Below are 23,828 nucleotides of genomic sequence, written 5' to 3'. Positions count from 1 at the left end.
CACTATCGTACAGGATACATTTGTTATACTTCTCAGGAGACCGATTTGACTGATACACACTGGGTTTACAGTGAAACTGTAAGAGCTACCTTAAACGATATCACAACTAACATGAAGCTCCATCATCTCCCACAGAGTACAGGGATAAAAGAAGAATATTTCTCAATTGGCTTGGAATTTGGGAAGCTGCCCACTTAAAGTTATGCTTAGAATAAAAAATGTCCACATTGTACATGTAACTTCAGGAATAGTTAAAAGAGCAAGAAAATAAATGAGGTGCCTTTAAGGTTGGCAGGCCATGCCTGGAAACCAGTGGGAGCTTTGGGGGCAGGGACATGGGGGGCATGTCATCTGCACCATGACATCACTTCCAGGGAAAAGTAAAAAAAAAAGAACTACCATGGGTTAAGAGGAGTTGACAAGGGGGCAAGGGCAGTTGAAATTCTCAATAGAATATCATAATCCTCTTTCACAGACCACACAGAGAGGGGAGAACCAGAAAGACGATGACAACAACAACAAAACAGTTACTAATGACCCCAGTAACAATACTATCAAGTTATAACTTCTGAATTTTTCTACTGGCCATTATTTCCCCACTGGTACAGCAACCATTCGCTGCCCTACCAAACCTGGCAAATCAACGTACTTTCAAAGTTAAAATGTAATTAAACAGCCTTCAAGAAAAACTGTCCACCATTAAAGATATTAATCTCAGAAGTCATTTACAGGCCAAGGAGGTTCTACAATTTTTATAAATTTCTCTGAAGTCCCTGTTAAAGGCGTCAATGTCAAATCTTAAAAGTTCATTTTTTCCTGTAGATATTTATTGTTAGCATTCGAATCCCCACTCTGCAATGGAGGCTTGCAGGGTGACCTCGGACGAATCTTGGCCTAACCTACCTGACAGCATTGTTGTGAGAATAAAAGGGATAAAAGCTGCTAGGTTACTACTGATGGGGAGTGGAGGGGGGGAATGGACAGAGGTAAATAAATAAATAATTCTCCACACCAAACAAAACCAGGAAAAAATCCATTAGGGGGGGGGGGGAACAAGAGTCAAATGTTATGACCTTTTAATACAAAACACAAGAAAGCACAAGAAAGGAAACTTGACTGCAGCCTGCATACCCTGTATGTGATTTGGCAGTTCACATCTCAGAAACAATTAAATGCTTCTGAACTTTGTTGGGAGGGGTGTTGTTTCTCAGGGGGAGATAATGCAAGAGGGTTTCACAACCCCTGTTTCTGTGTCCCAGGCCCCAGCTGTGCACGAGACTGGCAAAAAGATTTCCCTTAACATGCAGGAACAGGCTGCCACATTTGCAAGGCACAGGGAAAGCCTCTGGAAGGAATCAGTAGATCAAGTTGTTTGCAAAAGGTCAAAAGGGGGGGGGATCTGTCAAGGTTCGCTGGGACACTTGTTGGAATTCTGTCAATAAGTATCTTACCAGGATTACAGAGGGAAAGATACTATCCAGGGCCCAATCTGGCACAGAGGAGCACACTTTTACCTGCTGTATTTGTACAACAAGGTTAAGGAGAAACGGTGGAGAGAGAGGGTGTAATGAAAGGCTTTCACCCTTCAGCAAAACTCAAGCAAGGACAAGCTGGAAACCAAGGAAGAGGGAGCAGAGTTCAAGTGTGCAAAAGAGGGGGGGGGAACCCATCTCATCTATGGGAGGAGAAACTTCTCAGCAACTTGGCCATGGCAACACCACTTGTACATCACATGCGAGAGGTGGAATTTGCCCCTGCGAGTCCAGGGAGGCAAAAGAACGTTTCGCCCGCCCCACCCCCCGTGCGGGCATTGCAGCTGCCACCGAGAACAGCGCTGGCAGCCATAACTTTTTAAAGAGCCCCTCCCGAGAGCTGGGGGAGCCAGAATGACTTCTCGTGTGTGATGTCTGAGCGGCGCTGCTCGGATATCACACGCGAGAGGTGGAATTTGCCTCTGTGAGTCCAAGGCCACCACCCCGGGGGTCAGGGAGGCAAAAGAACGTTTCACCCCGCCCCTGCGTGCAGGCATTGCAGCTGCCGCTAAGAACAGCGCCAGCAGCCATGACTTTTTAAAGAGCCCCTCCTGAGAGCTGGGGGAGCCAGAATGACTTCTCGTGTGTGATGTCTGAGCGGCGCTGCTCGGATATCACACGCGAGAGGTGGAATTTGCCTCTGTGAGTCCAAGGCCACCACCCCAGGGCTCAGGGAGGCAGGGGAACGTTTCGCCACCCCCCCATGTCCCAACTGATGGCTGGTGCGAGCAGGGGGCGGGGCTTATGTGCCCGCCCCCTGGGCTCCTGACTGGCGGAACGGTGCTCCTGTGTTCTCCGGCAGGAACTGAGGCCTGTGTACAGGGTCAGCTTGTCCCCAAAAGGGGGGGGGGAGTTAGCTGGATCATCCCGGAAAATGGTAAGGAGGGTTTTTATAAAGCCTTGTGTGCAGATGTGAGGTAAACTGGCCTGATGTTATAATGATCTGAGGCAGAAAGTGGAAAGGGGCTCTTACTCTGCCTCAAAGTCCCCCCCCCAATTGAATGAAATAGCCAGATGAAAACGAAGACAAGCTTGCAGACATTAATAATTCTGGGAAAACAGCTGAATTAATCTGGTACAAATTTCCTTACCAGTGCAAACCATCTGTCCCTTAAAGGGTTTTAATATAGGTGATCCATCTGCCTGCTGGAGGCATCTGTGGTGGAGCATCTGCAGGAGTTAAACTAAAAGGACTGTCTGTTTTGTGGTGATAGGGTTGCCAACCTCCAGGGGGTGCCTGGAAATCTCCTGCTATTACAACTGATCTCCAGGCAACAGAGCTCGGTTCACCTGGAGAAATGGCTGCTTTGGGAGTTGGACTCTATGGCATGATGCACCAATCCCTGCCCTCCTGAGGCTCCACCCCCAAATCTCCAGGTATTTTCCAACCTGGAGCAGGCAACTCTGTGTAATGACCATTAACCTCTGGGTTTAGCTGTGTATTTTTTTAAAAAATGAACAGTGTTCCAGTGGTTCTAGAATGGCTCAGGCAATGACAGATTTCCTAAGAGAGCATGACAGTTGAACCTTTCTCTTCTACCCAACTGTTACAGGACCCCCACCCCCTTAGGGTTGTCAGCTTAGTTTAACCACAATTTAAGATAATTTTATTATTATTATCAGGGGTTTTTTTGTAGAAAAAGCCCAGCAGGAACTCATTAGCATAATAGGCCATACCCAACAGCAGGAACTCATTAGCATAATAGGCCACACCCCTGATAGCAAAGCTCATTGGCACATAAGGCCGCAACCCCGTGTTACCAGAAGTGTGGTCATCCAGCCACACCCACCTTTTGCTTCTTATTCTGTTTACCTTTTGTTGTCAAAACCCAGGGCTTTTTTTTTTTGTGGCAGGAACTCCTTTGCATGTTAGGCCACACACCCCTATTGTAGCCAATCCTCATACATTTCTGCTGTTGGGTGTGGCCTGTTAATGCTAATGAGCTCCTGCTGGGCGTGGCCAACTCAGGAGCCAGCTGGAACTCCGTTCCTGTGCGTTCCTGCCCAAAAATAGCCCTGACATTATTTTAAAATGTAATTATTCTTTTTTTTCCAATTCAACTCCAACACATTTTGGTTGGGGGTATCACTGATTTCTGTATATCAACAAACAGCCACAAGTACACGAGCGGGCCAATTGTTCTTCTGTGGAGTTGATAGACTAACTGGTAACCCCACTCAATCATTTCCCAAGAATTATAGCTTTATTTAAAGGGGAGGGAGAGAGGTCGGAATTGCTAAATGCAGCAATGCATAAGGGTATGTTAATACAAGTTACCCATATACAACAAGTTTCTAGGAGGCCTTGTGTAACTATGAATGTGATTGAATTTAAAGGTATTGAAATATGGCTTCATACATATGAAACAACCAGAGATGTTGGAGTGTACCTATTAACTAATTCATTCTGGATCTAGGCTGCCTGGTAGACAGTCTTCCATATTTTATGAAGTGCACATGCCAAGATCCTGGAATAAATCATAGCTATATTGAAATTGGATTGTGAAATACAAGTCGCAGACCAGGCCTGGGGCTGTTTAAATTAGTCCCTGGACTGCAGGTGAGCATTCATCTCCTTATTACAAATCATTGGTATTTCTGTCTGCATTACCACCCTCACTATTTAAGCAGCCTTACTTGATGGGCCTATCTGTGATTCCTATCATTCATCTGCATAGAAAGACTCTTTTCTCTTTGTCTTTTGAATGATCTGGATTCACGTGGTGTGAATAAAAGAGATACATTTCGGAACAGGAGCAGCAGGTCACAGTCTTTGAAGATCCTCTCTTTCAGAAGGTTAGACCATCTTTTTTAGTTTTCCGCATGAAATGCTACTTCTCAAGCTTCCTCTTTCTTCCTTACCTCAGCAAAGGTTAACAATTGTAATGCAAAGAAAAGCTTAATCTGATTCCATTAAAATTAAGCCCCCCTGAAGCATTCTTGAGTGGAACCATGTTTCTGGAGCATGCCAATTTGGTATAACTTGCAGTCTCGGAATGGCATGGCATCCCGCTTCCTATGAGGTAAGCACCACTGAACTCAGCAGGACTTGAATCCGAGGTTAAGAATAATTTGAAATCATTGGATTCAGTCCTACTAGATGTCAACAACAGAAGTAATCCATGTAATTGACCTCTCTCTCCCCCTCTCCCACTTTCTTTGTTCTTTGAGCTGTCTGGGCCCCTAAGATCTGCCCCTGGAGGTTTTTTGTTTTTGTTTTTTTAGGCCCCCCGGAGGGGATTTTTTATTGCATTTTTAATAGACTACAAACTACAACAAAAAATAGGGAAGGGGTAACTACATCTAGGGAGAAAGGAAAGAAAACCACTACTAACTAAAACCCCAAGTATAGGAGATCATAACAATAGCTTATATAAATGTTAATCTTAAATTGCTAGTATTACTTTGAACATAGTTGGTGATGCTAATTTTTTTATCTTTTTATTCAGATGCCCCTGAAGGTTTGGGGACTCTTGGGAACGTAATTGGACTGTTAGGGCAAAATGGCAGGCTGCATCTGGAAGGGGAAATCAGAAGAAATCCCTCTTTATGAGAGCTGTCTATCAAATGAGTAAGTGTTTGCAAAACGAGCAAGGGGAGACTCCTACTGAGCCCACTTTCTTTATTGTGGCTCCCAGGTCCACAATCCTCTCTGTCTCCAAGGTTCTCCTGACCTTCTGGAACAAGTTTTTGGAAGGTGCAAGAAGCTTCAATGGAAAAGGAGAAATAGTCCATTCCATGAATTTCCCATTCACAGTATGTTCCAACCCACTGTGCCATAAATCTGTGTTACTCAATATACTTAGCCTGCTTGACTCCCCGAAAAGAACCCAAACATCCTAAGTGCGCAGGAGGATTATAGCCTACATGAAATCAGCTAAAAACTACTGATTCTTTGTTGGGGAATTTCTAGCTTTCTACCCTCAGGGACCACGAACATTTATCCTCCATGCATTACAGAGGCTTGTGAGTCATGTTCTAAGATCAGCACTCCAGTTGTCCTGTGTGAACGTAGTATGTTCTGTATTTATTTATTCATTGGAAACATGTACATCTTCTCTTGCCCCCAAAAGGGCTCAAGGCAGCTTACAATATGGTGATCTCATGGGAACTAATAACAATTTTATTATTTATTTATTTATTTATTTCAGCTTACTACCCCGCTCTAACCCCCTGAGGGGTCTCTGAGCGGCTACAGTTACTCATTTATCCCTAACCTATGGCCACAATTATTGGGGGTGGGGACAATCCCTACCGGCACCCAGTGGAGGGGTTTTTCTCCCAGGTCAGCTACGTCGACTTTCGGCGTCACTCAGCTTCTGGCTCCTTTCTGGCGGTCTTTCAGTGGCGGAATGGTCGGGCCCTTCTGTCATGCAGCATGCTCCGGCGTGGCCTTGGCTCAGTCCTCGCGGCTCCGCCCTGCCTGCGCTGTCCACGCTCGTGTGTCGTCCTGGCTCCACCTCTCCGCCGACGTCTGTTCCGCCTCCGATGTGCCCGGACACCATCTTTGCCGCTCGCTGCTTGCCACTTTTCGCCTTCCACCGAGCTCCGACGCTCCAACAGCCCCCACAGCGGGGGAGGGTGCCCCCTACCTTCTAAGGTAGGTTCCCATTTATCTACTTGCGCATTTTTGATGTTAATTGGCGCTTTCGAACCGCTGGGTTAGCGGGAGCTGGGACAAGGGCCAGGTGCTCACTCTGGCCGCGGCGGGTCTCGAACAGCTGTAACAGCTGTTCGTGGATGTTATTATTAGCAGGTGTTTTAATGAGATTTCAAAGGAAGAAGAAGAAGAAGAGAAGAAGAGATTGGATTTATACCCCGCCCTTCACTACCCAAAGGTGTCTCAGAGCGGCTTACAAACTCCTTTCCCTTCCCCTCCCCACAACAGACACCCTGTGAGGTAGGTGGGACTGAGAGAGCTCTTGACAGAAACTGCTCTTTTCAAGAACAGCTCTTATCAGAACTACGGCTTGCCCAAGGTCATCCAGCCAGGTGCAAGTGGAGGAGTGGGGAATCAAACCCAGATTACAGTCCACACACTTAACCACTACACCAAACTGGCTCTCAACTACACCAAACTGGCTCTCAAACTAAAAATAAAGCATTCTGTCCAACTCAGAAAGGCTCAAAATGCCAGTAAATGCCCTAGGAAAATAGAACAGCCTTAATTTATTCTAAACTCTTCACTTCTGCCAACAGCCCTTTCCATGCAACAACAACAATGGCAAAAACCCTAGTTCTGGTCTCTTCTCATTGGGAAGATCTTCTAGGCCACATTGATGAGGGCAGGGGCTGTAGCTCAGTGCTAGATTATTTCCTTTGCATCCAGAAGGTCACAGATTAAATGGGTCACTGGCATGGTGATGTGAAAGACCTCTGCCTGACACCCTGGAGAGCTGCTACCAGTTTGAGTAGACAGTACTGACGTTGATGGACCTTTGGTCTGACTCAGAAGAAAACAGCTTCATATGCTCATAGTTGAAGGGAAATCTAACAACTGGGATGAAGAAAAGACAAGAAACAATGGAAACCAATGATATATCTACACAGGTGCATACTACATGCTCCTATGACTGCATATTTCACACCGTGTTGGTGAACTTTTGGAGGAACTTGGCCAATCTGCTCCTGGAGGAAAACCTGGTGAGTTTCTAAGCAGCCCTGAAGTACTAGCAATTATGATAGATAATTTGATGTACCATAGCAGTTCAGAGAATTGACTATGATTTGGGAGATACCCCTTTCATTTTGTGACCTTTGCCACAAACTCTGTTTGTGAAGCCAATTTATCTGAACCTCAGCCCATCCACCTATAACATGGGATGATGAAACTGACTTATCTAGCAGGGCTGGTAGAAATATTATGATGGGGGGGGGAATGAAAAGGAAGCACTACAAACAGCATTCAGGTATTCGGGGGGGGGAGGGAGAACCCTCCTGGCTTCCTTAAAAACAACATGATCTCAAGACACTAGCCAGACTGTTATCCAGCCACTCCACTCAGCAAAACTTGACGCCTTTCTTCAGCCTAAGGAGTCTTCTTCCACCTCAAGTGGCTCTTCCACCAATGGAAGATCCACTTCCAGAGCAATCCTAAACAGGATTACACTTTTCCAAGCCATTGACTTCAGTGGACTTAGAAGTCTATAACTCTGCTTAGGGTTGCACCGTTGAGCTGGAGGAAGACTTTGGATGGCATTTGCATTGTAACATGGATGGAACAGTTGTCAAAGGTACAAGAGCAAGAGCTGGGGTCAAAAAAATGGGAGCCCTATCTGGAAACCATTGCTTTGAGTGACAGAAATATATACACTGATCCTACTTCTTTGTACTGCAGGTAAACACTCTAAGGCCTTCTGTCTTTGAAACTCTGTCTAATGCAATGGTTGCTAATGTGCAGTGCTAATCAAGTGACCTTCACCCATAAGTTTTGCTGCCTTCATCTTGCATTTTCCATATAAGGACAGTGTAAGGAGAGATTTATAGGCTACATTGGCCTGTAGCCTGTCATTCAGCTCAGCAATATTTGACGTTTTCTTCCAGAGGAGCCACTTAAAGTGGACGAAGGCTCCTGAGACTGGAGGGAGACCTCAAATTTTCTGGAATGGAGTGGTAGGATATAGGACATTATCTCAGGACAAACCAGCATTAAAATGGGGGGATGTCATTCTGGCAAGTGAGGAAATAAGTCCATTCAGCCTATAGAAATAAGCTCTTCATACTGTCATCTGAATTGTGTTGGTGACAATATATTAACTGTAATAAGCAAAAAAGAAATCAGTGTGATTAGGAGTAGGAAGACTTGGATTCAACTAATCACTGTTCCACAAAATTCACTAGGGCCCCTGCCACACGCCAGGGAAAACCCTGGGCAAAGTGCGGCTTTTAAAAGCCGCACCAAAAAAGAGACACCGCGGCGGGATCCCACGATCCCCTGAGCCGCAGCGCCGTTGCTCCCCGGCATGATCAGATGCCGGGGAGGAAGAGACGAATGGGAGGGGGAGGCTGCTGAACTGCGCATGCTTGAGCATGCGCAGTACGCCCGGGGGCTGGGGATGCGCCAGCGAACAGACGCGCCGGAGATCCCACGGCCGGCGGTGATGCGGCCTTTCGTAAAGAACCACCTAGGTAGGTGGTTCTTTTTTGCCGCAGGTTTTGGCCGGTAGGGGCGGATTGGGGACGGGCTGGGAACGGGTGCAGCACGATTCCCGGATGTTGCTGTGGGATCGCGCCCATTTGCTGCGGCCCCAATCCGTCTCTCTCCCGGCCCAAAATGGCTCGTATGAACACGGCCTAGGACTGCAAACACTAAATAATTCACTTTCAATCCACTTTCAGTCCACTTTTCAATGGGATTTTACTGTGTGAACTGGCAAAATTCAGTTGGAAAGTGCATTGAAAGTGGATTAAAAGTGGATTATTTAGTGTGTGTGACCGCAGCCTAAGTGTCCTTGGTCCAGGAACTATCTCTCTGCTCAACCTGCTTCACAGGGTTGTTGTGAAGGAAGAACACTTTCTTAAACTATCCTAGGGATCTTTGGAAGAAGGGCAGAATAAAATATGACATATTCTTAACAAGATGGCTTCAGAATTTCCCAGTGCATTTCAATCATAAGCCCCATTGAACAGTGTGCTCAGGGTAAATGAATAATTGTGCAATTGTTGAATAATTAAGAGAATGATTCTAAGCAGGTCTACTCAGAATCCTACTCAAGTCTATTCTGTGGGATTTACTCTCAGGAAAGTGTTCTTAGGATGTCACTGTGTGTTTAATTGTAAAATTCTGTTACAGGTTTCCTGAACACAGAAAAATGGCTCTGCATGCTTGGTTCCCAAAAGTTTATATCCTTTAGTACACTAACATTTCCCTTTTATTATGGAAATCAAGTCTGATCTTAACATATGCATTTGTGTGGAGTCTTATTCATGTGGGCTAGAAGTAATATTTGGGGGAAAATCCCGCAATGGCATTTTTCATTATGTTTTTCCAAATACTCCAAAATATCTAAACTAGTTCTAACATTATCCTTCAGCTGTCTTTTAGGTTAAAAAACACACTATCTCCATGAATAAATCCTTGCAAAATTATTTTCAATTTGTCACATGAGCTAGATGACCCCTCGTTGCTGTCGCTGGTCCCCTGCAGCTCTGACCTATACACCACCGCGGCCTCCCACTTGAGGAGTGAAAAGGGGGAACCACAGAGGCCTCAGACACTCGAGAGGGGAGGAGGTTATGTCACCACCCTCCACTCTCCCTTGGCACAATCACACAGGCCTCTCTTGCGCTCTTCGCTTCAGTACTGTCAGTGCCTCTTCATCCTCCTCGGCCTCTGCCTCTCTTCCCCCTTTTATCCCCACCCCATGTCACCTGTTCTTCCCTGTGGTCTGCCCTCCACCCTCTGCTTTGGCCCCGCCCTCCCCTCTTCTACCGGGATGCTGGGCTGGGGTGTGGTCTCCTTCCGGCTTCCTCCCTCTGGCCGTAATGTCCATGCCCGTCCTACATCTCCCTCTCTCCAGGCTGCTCTGTGCTGTCGGCGTGCCCTCATGCCGGGCCATTGGCCTGGTGCGGTTCCCCTTCCTCCTCCCAGGGCACCCCTCCCCGAAGTCAGTCGTTCCTTGATGTCGGCACCACCCGGGCTCCTCAGAGACACCTCGGTGGGCCCTGGAGGAGGTGGCGATGGCGCGGCAGGTTGGCCTCCTTCTCTGGTAGGTGCCATTGTTGTCGGGGCTGGGGAGGTTGGCAGCACCGGAGTCCCGAGTGGTGGCAGCCAGCCCTGGGGAGGCTCGCCCTCGGGACACAATCTTTCAGCTAAAATTGTTGTAAACAACTTATAATCATTGTTCAAGAATGATATTGGTCTATAATTTCTTGTCAAAGTTAGGTCTTGTCCATCTTAAGGTATTAATGTTATATTGGCCTCTTTCCATGTCTCTGGCATCTTTCCTCGCTGTAAAATAGGGTCCATTGTATCTTTTCCTGGTTTGATTTTTTAATATATATATAGCTTCTACAACTTCTCTTATTGTTATAGGTCCATTCATAATGTGTTGTTGTTCTTCTGTAATCTTAGATAAGTTTTGTTTCCTGAGATATTGATCTATTTTCACCGGTGACATGTCTTGTCCTTTATACAAACTAGAATAATGCTTATAAAATGCTTTTTGAATAGCCACATTATCAGCTAATAAGATGTCTCCTTCTTTTAATTTCCTTTCTCTTCCTTTTCTCAGTTTATATGATGACTATTTTCCCGTTTGGTTTGTTTGTAAATTCTTTTTTTTTGTTTTACATAGTTCAATATTGTTTCCATTTCTCTTATTGTCAATAGCTAACTGTCGTTGTAAAATTCTGATTTGATAAGAGGTATTTATATTCCCCAGGGAATTTTTAATTATCCTCTTTTCTTTTGATCTCATCCAAAATATCTTGTAATTTATTTTGTCTCTTCTTAAATTCAACTGCATGATGGATTCTCAGTATGAATCTCCAAATGCATCTCAGAATCCACAGTAAATACTGGCTTCTCAGATACCCGACCTGAAATTATAGGAGCATTTGTTTGGTTGAAGCATTAACATTTGTTTGGTTGGGTCCAGGACAGCCAAATCACCTCACTTTCTATATTTCGTGAACCAGCTTTATCCCGCCCCCCATGTATAGACTCACAGAGACCAAAAAAAGGGCTATTCCCATATCTTCAATTTCTTTTTCTCTAAAGCTGCAAGTCCCAGGATACCAAAAATCACCTAAACTTTCAGCATTTGAGCCACAGGCCTCTGTTGCCCCCAAAAACACATAGCTGAAGACAGGAATATCCCCATGTTCTCCATTTCTTTTTTTGCTAAAGCTGCAAGTCCCAGGATAGCTAAATCACCTTTACTTTCAGTACATTGTCTGTTTTGATGTTCCACCGGTTGAAAGTAGGGGCTTTAGGCAGAACTTCCAAAGATCTCAAGGAAAAGGTATGGTAAGGCAGTGGACAGGTGCTCCTGTGTAGCACACAAATGCCCCATACTCCCAGAGAAAGAAAAACAGAGTTTGCAGCCTCTGTGCAAGTGCAAGTGGAGAGGGTGAGACTGGACAGTTTAAGCCTAAACAGCTTCATGATGCTACCTGGTGGCCCAGGAAGCACTTTGCCCCAGCTGGGAAATCTCAGAGGGGGGTTGAGCCCCACGGCCCCCATAGTTTACGCTCCTGGTTGGTGCATGAAAGTTTAGTAAGTATATTTTTCAGGGTCTCTTAATTGGTGTTGCCGAATTGTGTTTAATTCTACGAATCTTTGTCTTACAGCTACTGGAACACAGAAGGTTTTCATATAAATATTTGCCTAAGAGTACACTCCTAAACATAGTTACGCCTTTGTAAGGCCATGGGCTCAGAAGGGTGGACTTCTGCTTAGAATTGTATTATGAGTCTAACCTATCAGACACAGTGGTGAGACATTTCATGTGAGATGTCAGACATAGTTTGTTTTACTACTATGCAAGAGCTCTGGGAAAATTTACAAAGAAAAACACCTTTAAAAATGAAAAGGGATAAAGGATTAAATGAAGTAACATTCTGGAGTTGATGTATCAATATTTATGCCCAGGGAGTCTGGTGATTCAGAACATAAAGAAAGCTCTTTCAAATGTGTATGTGAACAATGGCCAATATGCACAATATTTGCAAATGAATGCAAATACATAAAGTCTTGCAGGATTCCTCCGAGATGGAGCAAACAATGGATATGTATCTTGCCAAGAGCTAGCTACGAGTGAGTTTAAGAAAGCTGTATCTTCAGAATTCCCTTTGTGTTTTGAAAGTGTTGTGGGGGGGGGGGGGGGACAGGGAAGGCTGCAGCTATCTGCAATTTGCTGATTGCATTGTGAAATCTATTCTATTGCAGAGAAGTGTTGCAGAAAGGGTTGTCAAATCCAGATTGGAAAATTCCTGGAGAGATTTGGCAGTGGAGCCCAGGGAAGACAGGATTTAAGAAAAGAAGGGACCTCAGTGGGGTATAATGCCATAGAAGTGGGGTTGCCAGGTTCTCCCTGGCCATCAGCAAGGATGGGGAGATAGGGTTGCCAGATCCAGATTGGAAAACTCATGGAGATTTGGGGGTGGAGCCTGGGGAGGACAGGGATCTCAGTGGGGTACAATGCCATAGAGTTCACCCTCTAAAGCATCCATTTTCTCCAGGGGAACTGATCTCTTTAGTCTGGAGATGAGCTGGAATTTTGGGGGATTCCCTGGGTCCCACCTGGAGGCTGGCATCCCTGTGAGCCACCCTCCAAAGCAGTCGTTTTCTCCAGGGGAACTTATGTCTGTAGTCTGGAAATAAGAGTTCCAGATCCCACCTGGAGTTTGGCTGCCCTAGATACGTAGTAAGTATGTGTTTGCATGAATACATTCATGGCCATTAAGACTGGAGAATGGTGTTAATGGACTGATGCAGGGGACATTATAGGCAGAGCTGGTAATAGTCCAGCCAGTGGGGAGTACAGTTTACAAGTCTATATACAAGTCTATATTCCATCTCTACCACACAGCCATTTGCTATGTGCTGCTCACTCAGCTACACTCCCATGAGATAACCATGGGAAATAACCTTCCCTGGCCCCAGTCACGTGGAGAATTTGCCACGCGAAAGGCACAAATGTCGGGTGGATTTTCGGGGCGCGATCACACCGCAACATCTGGGAAGTGTAGCGCACCCGTGGCCAACCCGTGGCATCCCGCCAAAGATGCGGAGTTAAAAAGTACCAAGGAAAGTGCACTAGTATCTGGGAAATGCATGGCACAGGCGGGCGTCTGATCGCAGGAGTGCTAGTATCCCGTGGCATCCGGCGCCCGTCCATGTCCCATTGCAAACCGGATGTTTTTTGTAAGCACACGTGCACAAACATGAAACTGAAAGCAGTGCTTCTCCGTGGAACTGCACATGCGCACAATTGCAAAATGCTTGTGTGATCGTGCCACGCTGCTTCTTTGCCATGCTGCAGCATCGCCGTGTGATCGCCAGCTAACAGCCGTAGCACAGAGACTCAGGGGAGCGTGGGATCGGGATACCGCACTTTATTTTGCTCCGGGGTAAACAGCCACACCTCTCCCCCATGTTATCTGGCCCGTGTGACCAGGGCCCCTGTGAGGCTTTCTCATTGATGCTCCAAGCCAAAACAGTATTTATTTCTCCAGGCTTTTAATGAAGTGGTTGATTTTTTCAAACCATTGTTACAATCTGTTTCTAGCCTCTTTTATAGGCCTCTTTTAAAGCTGCGTCTGCAATAGTGGCCGGGCTTTTTAATGCTCTTTTTTTTTACAATTTTTGTTGTTTTACTTTTATTATTTATATTGTTTATTATATTTTACTTTGTAAGTCACCTCAAGCAGGTTTTCTGGAGAGGGCTCTTAGAAATTTCCCAAATAAATAATTTTTCCAAAAGCCTTGGAGACAGAGATATTCGGATCCCCTGTGATGGTCCTTTTCGGGAATCCCCCCCCCGTTTCATGTTCAGGGGATGGTATCAATAGGCCTTGTCTTTGGCCTGGTTAGGCCATAACAGGTGATGATAGGATTAGGGTAAGCTTCTCATGACAGGCAAGGCAAAGTGGTGAGCATTCTGAGGCATCAGGTGATGAACAACCTATCATAAACACAGTCCCCATCCTCATAAACAATTTTTGATGTCAAAGTTCAGTTCCCAAAATCCAAATGGGTTTAGGGGGGACAAATTTTAATATTTGTGAATTTATGACAGTCCCCCCCCCATGGAGCCTTGACCTAGATAGCTCAGGTTAGCCCAATCTTGGAAGCTAAGCAGAGTCAGCCTTGGTAGTACTTGGATGGGAGACCACATAGGAAATCCAGGGATTAGTATACATCACATGAGTATATCATGCATGGTGCACACACATTATTTTCCAGAGTATATCCATCTTGAAAATCTGCATGCACACACTGTTAATTCCTGCAAAGGTGCATGTGGCAAAGCAAACAAATGAGCATGTAAATGGTTGCATGTAATATCACCTCCATGCACAATGTAAGTTATTTCTAACACAGAGGTTGAAATCAAAGATAGCTAATCATCCTTATTACTTCAAACTGAATTTCAGTAAAACTTAAACCTGACTATATTTCTGTTCTTTGGGGGCAAGAAGTTTGATATTTATAATGCAGGCCCTGCTCACGACAAATTACTCAGCATTTAAAGTCATTCTGAGCAGAGGAGATCTTAGGCCTTGGATAGCTTGGAAATATTCAGTGGTGCATTTTTTGTTTTGTTTTGAGGGGCGTTTTTGTATAACTTGAGGGTTGGGATCTTCAGATTAATTGAGAATGACAGATTTGATTTGTCTAAACAGAATTTCGAATGACTAGTTTCTTTTAGAAGTTAAAAAAATAGAACTAATTAATCATTCCCCAAAACGAGTCTTCTCCCCGAGCAGTCTTGAAAGTCAAAGCAACCTATTATCTGAGCTCTTAAACTAATGAGATGATATTGATCATGCCAGAAAACTATATGTTTTTTCAGTGAAAGAAATATTAATAGTGTGAGACATAAATATTCATCCCGTAGATAATGGAAGACCAAAGGAATGACAAGTTTGATAAACAATATAACCAATATACAGTCTTTCATAAATCGGGAAACTGTTTCAGGTTTGGGAAGCATGCAAAGAAGTTGCTGGGGGTACAAAACACATCTCAAGATTCAAAGACCTGTTGTAGATGTTCAAGCCTAAGGCTATTTCCACACAAATTATTTGTCCCAGTTTAAATGCTGTGGGGAAGTGAATCCCCCCCCCCGCACTTCCCCACCGTGTCATGGTGCATTTGTACACTCTCCAGGTTTCCCCAACTTTTCTCTAAAATTTCTCAAACTTGGGGAGGGGGTCTCAAGAAAAACCTGGATGGCTGGGAAAGGTTGGATTTTCTCACCCACATGGCAGTCATTTTCCTTGACCTTATTCCTGGGAGGACCATTTCCTACTTCCCGCCACTGGGGGGGGCTTTCTTTTAATTGGTTCTCTGAATTCCCAGCTTTTTTTTAAAAAATGTAAGTCTTTCTAGCCCTTTTTGTTGCAGATGGGGGGAAATCTCCCCAACAAAATGTCATAATATTATATCAATATTCAATTTTTTAAAACATGAAAATCCCCAGTGGCCTGGGAAAGGGAGCATGTCTACAGCTGGGGGACAAGCAGAGAAACTATAGGGCAATCTGCCACCTGGAAGCCCCATTGATGCTGGCTGTATCAGCATATTTAGCAGCAACAGGAATAGGGTTCCCAAGTCCATTTTGCTCTGCGGCGGGGGGCTCCTGGACGGCGTCCTGAGCGCGCGTGGAGCGCGCACACCCCCGGGACCCAATTCCGCGGCGGAGGAAATCGGGCCTCCAAAGCGGGGGTTTACCTGACCCCTGGGGGGACTTGGCAGCCCTAAACAGGAAAACCATATAAGCCTGTCTGCATGTGGAAACCACCTGACTTGCTTACAAACAGGGCTCTTTTTGTAGCAGGAACTCCTTTGCATATTAGGTGACACACCCCTAATGTAGCCAGTCCTCCAAGAGCTTACAGAGCTCAAACATGTAATGTGGCTAACTTCCATATGTCATTATAATGAATGATGCTGTTAACTTGTTTGGTTCCCAGGCTAAGTCTACACTGAAAGAAGGACCTTTAAATCTTACGTGAGAAATAATACTTCCAGGAAAAAGAATTTGAACACCAGGTTATATCGTTTTATGAGATTTTATTGGTAGATAAACTTAACAAGAATTTTGCCTCCCTGTTTATTGCATGATAAAATTTCCAGAATACACCCCTTCATTGAAAATGGTTAAGGGAATTGAACTGGTAGTTTGAACGTGAAATACAGAACTGTGCTCTCATCCTGCATAATAGTATAAAATCACAAGGCACAGCCATGGCCAAGGGTATTAAGGCCTTTTTTCACTAGTGAGGCCACACTGAGAATTCATTTCCTAGAAATACTCACCAAGGCATCTCTTCGTAGCCATTGCCAGAAACATATAATCCAGAAGCTAAAACAGATAATTGCTTATTAGCTAAACTGGGAGAGTTTTTAACTGCTCCACTTTGCTGTTTAAAGTTGGTGGGGTTTTGATATGATTTTAATTCCATTTCAAAATAATAAAAATAAACAGATTTTGGGGTGTTGCATTGATTACTATGCTGTGATTATTGTGATATGATTTCTTCTAAAGCCAGATTTCGGTGGGATTAAAAATAGGGGGGGGGCAGAGAATCATCACTTGTACCCACTGTGCTTTGATGGGACCAGAAGCCAATCTGAGGTAGCTTGCCATTGCCTGCCTCTACATCATGACTAGGGATAGGCATGAACTGGAAAAAATGTGGTTTGGTTCGGTTCATGGTGTGTCTGATTTGTAAACCACTAACCATCACAGACTTTTAGCAGCCAAGTGAACTGGTTTGTGAGGTTTGTGACCCAGTAGAATGGATCCTGTGTAAGATAGAGAAATCAAACTTTCAGGGGATCTCCAGCTGACTCTCTCCTACATGCCCTCCAAGTTTGTTGAGGACTGGATTTATGGGGTCTGAATCACACACAGAGAGACATACCCTGCAAACTAGAGACACCAAACTTGGGGGACATGTAGATGAGCAAGTTCTCCTATGAGTTTGGTGTCTCTAGCTTGCACAGAATCCGTTCTATGTACTCCTGAACCTCCTAAAACTGCACCTGTCAAAATGAATGCTTGTTATTTTGACAGGCAGTTTCAGGAGTGTATAGAATGGATCCATACAAGCTAGAGACACCAAACTCACAGGGGACCTCCCTCAAATGCTTCTCTACATGTCCTCCATGTTCCACCCCCCTGTTTGCTTTGAAGTTTTATAAACATGTAGACAGAGTGGAGACTGTCTGTCTGGAAATGTATCCATTCACAAACCTGCATGAACCTCCATGAACAACTTGAAGGTTCATGAAAAGGTTTGGGCCAGTTGACCTGCCATGGACTTGACTTTGTGAATCATGAACTGGTGAAAATTTGTCATGAACTTTAGTTCTTGAGCCAGTTTGTGCCCATCCCTACTGCTGAGTCAAACTGAAAGTCTATCTAGCTCAGCTGCCTGTTTCCTATAGTGGTTAACCAGTTTTCCCTGGGAACTTCAGAACAGTATTGCAATGTGTGGATAGAAAACACATGCAGTTGTCGGTGTGAGTACAACAGCTGCAAGAGATTTTTGACAAAGTGATGATGTGCCTACAAGCTTGGAAGGAACAGAGGTCTGGATATAGTGAAAATGGGAGAATCTTATTGAAGGGAGTATTAGAATAACTAGACTACAGAATTAGCAAACTCAATCAGTCAAAATATTACTAGACATTCAGATGTCAGTGCTAGGAAGTTCATTGAAAATGCCAATCATTGCAAGTATCTAAACTGTACAGAAGTTACTCCACTCAAAAGTGAGGCAAGATGATCAAAGACAGAGGGCAAAGACTGCTGTAGCTACCTGGCTGTGCAGTGTGAGTTCTGAGCGCCAAGGCCATGATCCAAGCATCCGAGCAGCAAGTAATCCAGAAAGGGTAGAATTATTGGAACAGAAAATCTAAGACAGCAGGGATAAAGGAGGCGGCTGGGGGGGAAGGGGGTGGGGACCACCCTGGAAGGGATTTCCCTTCTACCTTTCTCCTGGCCATGGCTCCCTGGGGCCAGGCAACAGGGGAAATCACCAGGGAATGGACTTCCTTTCCCCCTGTCTCCTGGCCACAGTTTGCTGCACCTGGAAGTAAGAGGGTGGGGATCACCCAGGAAGGGGCTTCATTAAACCCTTTGGTTTCCCCCCCCCTTGAAGCAGCAGGGAGCAAAACTGAAGGGTTCACTGGCTGCCAGCCATTTAAACCTAACAGCTGAGTGGGCCATTTGGTTTTCCTCCCCGCTGCTTCAAAGGGGGTGCAAAACCAAAGGGTTAAATGGCTTGCTCCGAACAGCTGAGCTGAATTGGCCAAAAGTCTGGTTAATGTTCAGGGAAGGCGTCTTCCCCAAACATCAATTCCTGAGCTCCAAAGTGACCCAAGTCCATCCCAAATGTTGGCTTGTGAACGGGTTCATGCCCATCCCTACTAACTTCTCAGGAAGCAGTACCTATAAGCTTTTTTCCCTACTGGGTCTAATGGCAGCTAGGGAGGGGTGATTTTCTGTAGAAAAATGGGATGTGGGGGTGGAATAGTTAAACAGCCTCTTTATTGCAATCTGGTCTTTCCCTCTAAATAGCAGCTGCCCATATACAAGAAAATTAAGTTGGTGAAAAAAACCGAATTACACATACTCTGTACTATGCACTGTAGTTCCATCCTTACATGTAGTGAGATTGGAATAATTTAGTTTTTCCTTTACCCACATTTTTGACTTGCATTTTCAAACGTGTGTGTGTGTGTGTGTGTATGTGTGTGCGTGTGCATATTAATTTAGAAATAAATACATGTACTAATATTACTACTTAAATATTTGATTACTAATAATGGAACAAGAGTGTAATAAACAGAGTTAAATCCTTCGAAGTCCGTTGACTCCAATGGATTTAGAAGAGCATAGCACCACTTGGGATGATACTTCTAATGACCTCCAAATGCATCTACTGGCTGTTGATCATATTTTTCCTTTTACAAAATGTCAGGAATACAGTTCTATATTATGGCTATAGATTAATTATATTAGCCATGCTTATTCATCACAAGTAAAAGATATAAGAGGAAGTACAGAGGGAGAGCAACTTTTTTTTGGGGGGGGGGGTTATTAAACTGTCCCTTATGTAAACTTTGCAATGTGTTGCTTTTTAAAAGGGCATGATGGAATCATTAAACAAGTAAATAATTCAGCATAAAATTCCCCTAAACTCAGCTCTAAAGATCAGAAAGCACATCCATCTTGTATACTATGCTCACGCACCACCTTAATCATTAAACTTCAGTTTAACTTGCTGGATCGGCATTCTGAGCTCTCCTTTGGCTCAAGTTGATCTAATTAAGAGCCATCAAACAAATGTCAGATTGAGCAGGGCCAGCCTTTTTTAAAAAGCCTTTACTGTGTCCAGCAAAGAGCTTTTCCCACACACCCCATCCTGGTCCCTCCAGCTTCCAGCTGTCAACAAAGGGCCATCAGATGGAGGATAGGAAGCAGCTAGGTTCCCCTGCACCAACCCTGAATCCAGCTGTAGGTGAGAGCCTCCCATTGGGTTGGATCCAGCCAGCTTTCCCTCTAGTGAAGATTCCCCCCCCCCAAATGCTATGCTGGTGGTCATGGGACCTCCCCAGACAAGAACCGTATGGGATGGCATCTGTAGAAAGGAGAGGGGTTGGCTGAGACTAAGCCAACAAAAGTGATTGGATCCAACCTATCATCTCCAGCTGCCTCCAATATTCAGCTGCCACTGATGATGATGCCATCAGAGATATTGGAGATAGCAACTGGGCATTTTTTTTCCTGCTGAAATCCAACCCATATTTCAGTCCTCTCCCTGAGGGAACATTTTGTATGTAATTTTGTCATTTTTATTAAATGCTGATTCCCACAAGAAGATTCAGATGCCATTTTTTGCAGGAAAGCAGGATGCAGAAGATAAATTTGTAAATTTCAGTGGGTTGCTTCGACTGATATTCCAGTCACATCACGGTCATCTGGCAAGTATCTTTGAGACTGTGTCTATCAATGGATGTCTGTTGGCAATGGTGACACATTTTCCTGACAGTGGCATTTGTAGAACAAGAGATCACTACTGCATAAATGTAGTCCTCTCTCACTAAAGGGGGAAAAAATGTTGCTACCCACATTTACGTGTGACAGACAGAGGAAAATGCTTTCTGGCACTCACTAAAGAACATGAATAGTGGTTATTATACTCCCCCAGTCATTCAGCAAAACCTCTTAGGCTTGAAAGCTAATTCTGAGTTGCATTAACTATTGCCACTCAATATCTCCCCCAGCCCACCTTAATTTTACTTTCAGGATTAACAAAGGGGATCTGAATTTATGGGTTTAAGATCACTGCAGTCAGTAGTTAAGACTGGATGTTAAAAATTGTTATCTTGCATTTAACCCTGCTCACTGGGCGATCTTCTTTGTCTGTATGCATTCTGTTGAGTCCCAAAAGGAAGTGACATTTATCCTACTGCTCCACTGGCAAAGTTGGAAGCATTCTTCAGCCTAAGGAAACTTCCTCCAACTAACTGGCTCTTTCTCCAACAGAAAAGCCACTGAAGTTGGAGGAAGGCTCCTTACGATAGAAGAACTCCTTAACATAATGTTGGATATGTGTCACTTTGTGGATACCTCCCAATGCAATAGGAAAAAGACCATTTCTACAAGTTCCACTTGATCCTCTGTCACATGTGTCTTGATCTTTGAATCTCTTCCCTTCAAAAGCCCCCGCCAATTGTGTTGCATATCCAAGCACTTCTCCCACACCTACTGATAGATAACCAATGACAAACTGACTTGGGGAAGCAAACAATGTTACCTTGTGCCTGTCTTTTTCCAGGTGAATCAACACTGTGGGGAAAGATACACATGAGTCTGGGAGCCGCTTATTAGCTTTATTCAAAGCGACAGGGGTCTTGCGGGCATGTGCAAAAGGGACTCTGAGTTATTGCTTAGATTCTAGAGCAGGTGTGGGCAACCCCCAACATGTGTGCTGCTGAACACACCAGACTGCTCTGTTTGGCACACAAGGCCAGCTCTCTACCCAAGCAACTGGAACAAGGTCTAAGGACATTGGAAGGGCTGCTGGGGCTGATGTTGTGGGAGGACATGGGCACAGCTTGTGCACGTCATTGGCTCGTAGAGTTCCACAGCTGCCAACCAGTCCAAGGCAAGACTATGTTGCCAGCTCCAGGTCTAGAAATTCCTGGAGATTTGGAAGTGGTGTCTGGAAGGGAGGGGAGGTCACAGTTTGGGGAAGAAGCTCAGTGGAGACACGATGTCACTGCAAGGTGTCCATTTCTCCTAGCCTGTATAGTATACCATAGTGTCTGCACTCCAATGTTGCCATTTTCCCCCAGAGGAACTATCTTTGAAGGTTGGAGAGCATTCTTGAAAAACGTTAGGCCCCAAATTTTGGTTGAAAGACCTAAGGGAAGCCTTTTCAGGTGCTAACAGTTCTTCTGGGGATCAGATTGCTTTCAGAGCATCTGAGTAAGTATAGTCCACATTTATCTCCCCCCATTTGACTGCTTTCACACTGACATCTTCACAGGTATCTGGAGAATGTTTCCAACACTCTGGCCAAAATGGTTGTCTAGAGACAGGAATTATAGGGAGGGAAGAACTCTCTATGTGGGGCTTGTTCTTCTCTGTGGCTTTTTACTGTTAAGGATCTAAACAATTTACCTCATCCAGGAAAGTTTGAAGTTGTCCAGTCACTGCCTGTTCAATCACCTTGCTCAGGAATTGATCATTTGAGACTGGTTGGTAGTTACTGAGATCTTCTTGGTCCAAGGTAGGCTTCTTTAGAAGGGGGTGCACTACAACCTGTTTCAAGGCTGGGGCAACTACCTAGGCTTGCCAAGTCCCCCCGGGGGCAGGGAAACCCCCGCCCCAGAGGCCTGTTCCCCACTGCCAGCAGATCGGGCCCCGGGGGGAACTCCACCCCGACGTGCACTTCACCTGGAAGTAAAGCGGGCACGCTGGGGGCGGGGCCACGGTCATCTGAGGGAAACAGTGTGGGGAGGGGGGTCGGCCCCCGCCCCCAGCGTGCCCGGCGTGCCCACGTCACTTCCGGGTGACGTGGATGTGGCACGCATGTGTTTTGCGTGTGCGCGCTCCAGCCGCCAGCTGGGAGTCCCCTGCTGCGACTCAATTCACACCTGGCAACCCTACAACTACCACCTCCATCAAGGCAGCATAGATGCCCTGACCCGGATAGCCCAGGCAACCCTGATCTTGTCAGATCTCAGAAGCTAAGCAGGGCCAACCGTGGCTAGTGTTTTGATAGGATACCTCCAAAGAATACCAAGGCTGGGAGGCAGAGGTAGGCTATCAAGCCACTTCTCAGAAAATCCTCTATGCCCCTGTAGGAGTCACCAGAGGTCACCATGACTTCCAGGCACGGGCACACAAACACACAAAATGCAAAAATACCCCCTGTCATGTGCTACCAGAGGCCTACTAGGTGCAGAGAGCCTGGCTAGCAGTAGGTGAGGCTGGTCCTACAATTCCCAGAAGCCCCTGGGAGGTTTTGGAGCCAAAATGGACCAATAGGAAAAGAGAAGGGCTGGGAATTAAAGTTCTGGAGCAGCAGGAAGAGCTGTTCTCCAGTGGTCCTGGCAGTGGGGCAGTCCTTTACTCCTGGGATATTAGCTCCTCCCTCGAAGGCAGGGCCGGCCGACTCTTTTGGTCCCTGAGTGGGAGGGGCTTATCCTCTACTCCCCAGTCGTAGTCCAAGCCGTGACTCCCCGGACCAACTATGAAGAAAACATACAAACAAAAAACTCCCCACAACAGGTGGGTACCAACACACTCAAACAACTTCCCTAGCCTACTTGGGCCAAACATGTTGTTCCCCTCTCTTGCCTCTGAAAACTACCATGCTGCTTAGGTTAAGGGGAGGAGAACGAGTAAAATTACCCCCTGACTCACAGAGGATACTGTACGCTCCGAGACCGTGGAAGACTCCGCCCCAAAGAAAAGGGTGGGGAGGACTGCCCCACTCCAGGACCACCGAGAAGGAAGCTTCACGGTAAGTGAATACAAATCTTCCGTTCTCCAGTGGTCCTGGCAGTGGGGCAGTCCTTTACTCCTGGGACTTAAAAAAGCAGTGTATCCCAGGGTGGGACCGGAGCTTCCCGGTCTAGACAGCGTTTTGCAGTACCCTTCTACCAAAAGCTGCCTCTGCTGATGCCAGCTTATCAATTCGGTAGTGTTTGGTAAATGTGTGAAGCGACTTCCAAGTAGCCGCCCTACAGATGACCTCCATGGAGGGAAAGGCCCTATAGGCCGCAGATGTGGCCGCCCCTCTAAGTGAGTGAGCCGTGATCCCTTGTGGAAGCTGAAGACCTTGAGCCTTATAAGCCACTATGATACATCCCCTTAACCATCTGCTTTACGTAGAGGGGGAAACTCTCACCCCTAAGGAAGACTTTCTAAAGGAGACAAATAGAGCATCAGTGGTTCTAAACTGTTTAGTTCTGTCTAGATAAACACTCAATGCCCTGCACACGTCTAAGCAATGCCATTCCCTCTCTCTCTGATGCTGTGGATTGGGACAAAAGGATGGTAGCACTATGTCCTCAGATCTGTGAAACATCGAATTCACCTT

This window comes from Gekko japonicus, unplaced genomic scaffold, assembly GCF_001447785.1.
Source record: "Gekko japonicus isolate JY-2015 unplaced genomic scaffold, Gekko_japonicus_V1.1 scaffold95, whole genome shotgun sequence".
Taxonomy (NCBI): Eukaryota; Metazoa; Chordata; class Lepidosauria; order Squamata; family Gekkonidae; genus Gekko; species Gekko japonicus.
The sequence above is the reverse complement of the archived record's forward strand: the minus strand, read 5'-3'. Positions refer to the sequence as shown.